Raw genomic sequence first — 6,017 nt, 5'->3', positions numbered from 1 at the left:
GGGTCTTTGCAGCACTGCCTCGATGCTGATAGTCTTTGCCTGCTCCAGGACCTCGACATTTGTGATGTAGTCACTCCAGTGGATGCTGAGGATGGTGCGAAGGCAGCGCTGGTGGAAGCGATCAAGCAGTCGTATGTGGTGCCGGTAGGTGACCCAGGTTTCGGAGCCATACAACAGGGTGGGCAGTACAACAGCTCTGTACACGCTGATCTTTGTGTTTTCTTCAGGTGTTTGTTGTTCCACACTCTCTCTGTAACAGCCTGCGAATGCGCTGTTTGCCTTTGCAAGTCTGTTGTCGATCTCCTTGTCGATCTTGGCGTCAGACGAGATGGTGCAGCCTAGGTAGCTGAACTGGTGGACCGACTTCAGCTCGGTCTCACCGATGTTGATGTGAGGAGCGTGGAATTCTTCCCGTGGGGCAGCTGGTGGAGACTTCCGTCTTTTTCAGACTGACTTCTAGGCCGAAGAGCTGCGCAGCACTCTGCGAAGCAGGACGTTATACGCTGCAGGGCCGCTTCTGTATGGGCGACGAGGGCAGCATCGTCGGCAAACAGAAGCTCTCTGATGAGTTGCTCCAGTGTCTTGGTGTGGGCCTGTAGCCGCCTCAGGTTGAATAGGCTGCCATCAGTGCGGTATCTGATGAAGATACCGTCGTCGTCGCCAAGATCTTCAGTGGCCTGTTGGAGCATCATGCTGAAGAAGATCGTGAAGAGGGTCGGCGCGAGGACACAACCTTGTTTCACTCCATTTCCAATTGGGAAGGGCTCCGAAAGGTCGTTGCTTGTCTGACCTGTCCACGCTGTTCCTCATGTAGTTGGATGACCATGCTGAGGAATTTTGGGGGGCATCCTAGACGTTTCATGATCTCCCACAGACCTTTTCTGCTCACGGTGTCGAAAGCTTTCGTGAGATCGACGAATGTCGCATACAGTCCTTTGTTCTGTCCCGACATTTTTCTTGTAGCTGTCTGAGAACGAAGACCATGTCAGTGGTGCCTCTGTTGGTTCTAAAGCCACACTGACTCTCTGGGAGATGTTCTTCGGCGATAGTAGGCACCAGCCGATTTAGGAGGACTCTGGCGAGGATCTTGCCTGCGATGGACAGCAGAGTTATCCCCCTGTAGTTGGAGCAGTCCGACTTTTCTCCCTTGTTTTATACAGGGTGATGATGACTGCGTCACGGAGGTCCTGTGGTAGTTTGCCTTGCTCCCAGCAGCAGACAAAGAGGTTGTGGAGTTTGGAGTGTAGTGCTGGGCCTCCATTCTTCCACGCCTCCCGGAATTCCGTCAACCCCTGCTGCCTTGCCACATTTCAGGTACCCAATGTGGATAAAGACCCAGCATGAACAAGGACCCAGTGTGGATTGGGATTCAGCATGGGTGGATACCCAGTGTGGATAGGGACCCAGCATGGGTAGGTACAGAGCATGGGACTCTGCATGCATGAATATGGACCCAGTGTGGATAGGGACACAACATGGACAGGGACCACCATGAGTAGGGACTCACTTAGGAAGTTAAGGTCCATGCCTCACAAATGTGAAAATTGGGATTTCTACACAGTGTACTTGGAGAGTAAGTGGTTGGGGTGCTAGTTTTCACTTCAGAGGGACAGACTGAGATACCAGTTACAAGTGTTGAAAGATCCACTTTTACAGGGAAACAACTATATATACCCACAGTAGAGGGTTGGAAATGGGTATTGCTGCACTGTGATGACACTCTCTTTTGTAAAGAGAGCAGTTCACTTTCCACTCAAAAAAATCTGTTGTGTCCAAAAAACAAACAAAAAAAAACCAACACAATACATAAAAATTACTTTGACTTGAACCAGTAATGCTGAAAGTCTAAAATAAAATTGCATACAGTTGTGACTTTGAATTTTTGATATTTTATTGCTCTTTGCTGCATAAGATCACATAGAAAGCATTGAAAGGCATACAGTTCTAACAGTTAGAATAACATTTGCGAAGTTACCTGCCCAGAAATGAATTTCTGCCTGACTCTTTGAGTAAGGTTTCCAAAAACATCTTTTTCTTCTTTTTTTTCTTTTTTTTTCTGTAGATTATTTGGTCCCATTATGTATACATATGGGTTGCAACTGCTTTTGCATGTGTATGGTAATTGTGTAGTTTGTTTACATTTTGGTTGTGATGACTCTTCTTGACCAAAAGATGCCTTCATTGAGTGACTGGATCTGCATGGCGTGGAGCCAAAGTGACAGAACGCTAATCCCACTTGTCCTCATCCATAACTTTCTTTGTACTCCCCCCCCCCCCCCCACCCCACCCCACCCCCCTTCTCTCTCTCTCTCTCTCTCTCTCATGTGAATTGTTTTTAAATCTTGATTTTTCAAAAAGTACTTCTCTTTATTGAAAAGGATTTTTTTCTCACACATGCTCATAAGTGAATTTTAAGAGATTGGGAGAAAGACTGAAGGGGGAAAAAAAAAAAAAACACACACACATAGGAATGCAGGGGGAAGTTATTCAGTTGTTATGGCCTCAGTAATGACTTTCTATCAGTTTTTCTATATTATTTCTGGTAATAAGAGACATGCCCATGATTTTTCTCTCTTCAGTTGGTTTTTTTTTTTTTTTTTTTTTTTGTGTGTGTGTGTGTGTGTGTTTTAACACCATTTTCCATTCTGAGACCCATATTTTAATGCCTTAGCCACTTCATATTATTTCAGAGAGATTTTTGCACTACATGCTTTAGGAGTTCATATCCTTTAAAATGCTTAGCCTGTTAAGTGTCAACATGAACTGAATTGCAGGTTGTCCTGATGGGGTATTGTGCTTATGTTGTACAGCAACTAACTGCTGTATGAAAATGTATAAAACAAAAATCAGATTTTTATCTCTTATTGGGTCTGCACTAGTATCATATAACCACATGTATCCCTGTATACATGGATGATGCTTTTTTTTATGAAGCACACCGGGACACCCCGTCCAGTGAATAAAAGATATAGTGCTTTTTTTTGTTGTTAACAAAAGATCACATGCACTTTTTGACATGAAACCATTTGCAATAAAATGACATGTTTTTGAACAGTTGAAGAGCAGCTCCTGCTCACCCACCACTCTCTTTTTTTTCTTCTTTTTTTTTTCTTTTTTTTCTTTTTAATTTCCCTGATAGCTGCTGTGGGACAGACAGAGACTGCATAAGTGGAAGTATATATGTATTATATGGATTTCCACATTTGACATTTAGGATTAGTTAAAGTGAGCTGTCTTTGAGAAGGTAACCAGTATCAGTGTGTTTTATTTTTATAGTTTTAGATTTTTTTTATGTGTAAAAGTAATATCTGTTTTGATTATGGTTTATCATTTGAATACAGACTATTCCTTGTGTATTAAAAAGGAAAGGGGGTACACAGAACTGTGTGAGTAAATGTCAGCTTCTGGTTTGTTTTTTGAGAAAATTAACCGAACATGTAACTGTATTCTGTGGTCTCATTTACAACATTCCGTGTGTTCTGTGTTTTTAATCATATGTAGTTTGCACATCTTGTACCCATTTTTGCTTTTAGTGGTATTTATTTTGTTCTCGTATTACAGTGTTTTGTCGTTTGTTAGTCATTTGAATGTGTTTATTCAACCAGTGTGTGTGTATGTATAAATACATTTTCTCTTTTAAAAGTGCATTGATTTAAGTTGTTGATGACATGCATATTGTAATACTGTACAGATAGCAGGGATAGATGGAAATGCAAGAGGGCAGGAGATGATCCAGCTCTGAGATGCCAGCTGATTTTAAGTTGTGTCAGAATATTTTGTATTTATTACAACACATTTTGCTTTCAAGAATAGAATGTACAAACTGTAAGAACTTGAGACACCCAATGAAAATGGAGGTAATAAAATAAGAACAATAACTTGAGATTTGTCCTCATAATGCAACATGCAAAACTTGGCTTTATTAGGGGTTTGTTTGTTTTAATACAACATGAATCTTTCTATTTCATGTTTTGTTATTTGTGGCAGAATATTTCTATTTTCATTTTAATTGTTTTTTTCTAGCACAGTGGTAATCAGTACATACAGTGTAAATTTAACATATAAATCACCTTGGCATATTGTGTAAATTTAACATTTCATACTGGTTTTTTTTGTTTGTTTGTTTTTTGTTTTGTTTTTTTAAATAATAAAAACAAAACAGATGCAATCATATAAAGCACCCTGGCCTATTTGTTGTCACTTGATACTGTTGTATCTTTTGATGATAAGAGTTTGGGTGGGGTGTGGGTGGTGGAAATGAGGGTTTGTTTTTCAGGGTTTTGAGGGGACTTTTTTTTTTTCTTTTTCTTTTTTTTCTTTTTTTCTTTTTTTTACTCTTTGTAAAGTACACATTCATTTTGCTCCAGACTCTAAAGATAGAGGGCAATTAAGTTATTGTTCAGTTTCCAGTTTCAGGGCTGTGGGAGTGTTGGCAAAGTGCAAAGGCACACATAATGAAACATGTGAACACTGGAGTGATCGTCTGCGTTTGAAAAGGACTGTGAACAACATCCCTTGCTTCAATTTGCTCATAGTTTAAGTTGGTGTATTGGTGAGACCTGCACAACTTCAGTAAGGATCCTTTCCATTTTTGTTTCTCATTTAACTGATTCTTCGTCATTTACGTACATTGCGAACATGGTCCCAGACTTGTACAAGCCTGTGTTTTCAAAATAACATTTTTTGGTCTCTTTCAAACTTCATATTCCCAAGAAACAGACTTGCGTCTATAAATTGAAATTAGACAGTCACAGTGTGTTGTGATATATATGTAAGTGTAGAAAATAAATTGATGGAGATGTAGGAAAGACAGATCACACAACTCCATTGTTTTCCATTGGCATTGTTACTGTCACACATTGTGAATAGTGACCAAAGACTAGAATGTGCCCCCATTAAAAAACCCCAACATATATATATATCTCCAGAGAGAAATTAATTTGTGGTGTAAAACGCATAAACAATATATGAAAATCACAGTCATTCAATGTATAAAAGACGTAAAAGCTTCAGTGTCAACTTGAGGTTAATGCCACACACAATGATCATTGTCACACACATGCAGTAATCACAGAAGAAATACAAAATACTAAAGTTAGAGTAAACCACACATACAATAATCACAGCCATACACATGCCATAATCAGACTGAAAGGCATAAAACATACTATAAATAAACATGGACATAAAAAAGTGCAATTCAGAAGTGTGTTTAAAGAAAAATGTCATGTCACTCACACATATTCATCGGCACACACATATTCATTGGCATACTTTCTATTGAATCACACAACTAATTATAAATCACTAATGTTTAACAATTGAGTTTACCTTGGAATAAAGCTGTATTTAGTTCTGTTTGTTTTGAGTTTTGGGACATTGAAGCATTTGCCTGAAAGTAGAAGTTGATAATAATTTTCCAGAGTATGATTGCTGTTGCTTGAAATACACATGGTTTTCTGTCCTACTCGGATTTTGGACAATTCATTTAAATTGCTCTGTCTCACACCTACAACCTTGCTGCACACATTCAGGGTCTTATTCATATTCATATATATATATATATATATATATATATATATATATATATATATATATATATATATTGTCCTTAGAACCCTTAGATTTCTGTGTTGTGTTTTGTTTTTGTTCTTCAGTGATGCTGTAATTGTTACCATTTTACTTAGTATTGCAGATGCTGCTAAACTGCCATGATTCACACTGTCTAAACATTGACAAAGCTGTGTGTCCTTTCAAGTCCAGGAACTGTCACAAGGCTGCAGTTCAACAAAGGACAAAAAAAAGGAAATCAGAAGGGGGAGGGAGAAGGAAAAGTTATGCACGGGGGAGGGGGAGAGAGAGATTAGTTTTAAGTTTCAATGCTGGTTGATGACAACATAATTTCAGTACATTTTATATTTTGAATCAGTTTGGTTTCTTTAAGGCCATGTAATGGATATCATTACTCAAATGATGTGTATTTTCAGTATTTGTATTGTTTGTTCTTTCGTTGTCTT

Source organism: Babylonia areolata, chromosome 1 (assembly GCF_041734735.1).
Source record: "Babylonia areolata isolate BAREFJ2019XMU chromosome 1, ASM4173473v1, whole genome shotgun sequence".
Classification (NCBI taxonomy): domain Eukaryota; kingdom Metazoa; phylum Mollusca; class Gastropoda; order Neogastropoda; family Buccinidae; genus Babylonia; species Babylonia areolata.
This window is presented reverse-complemented; position numbering follows the sequence as displayed.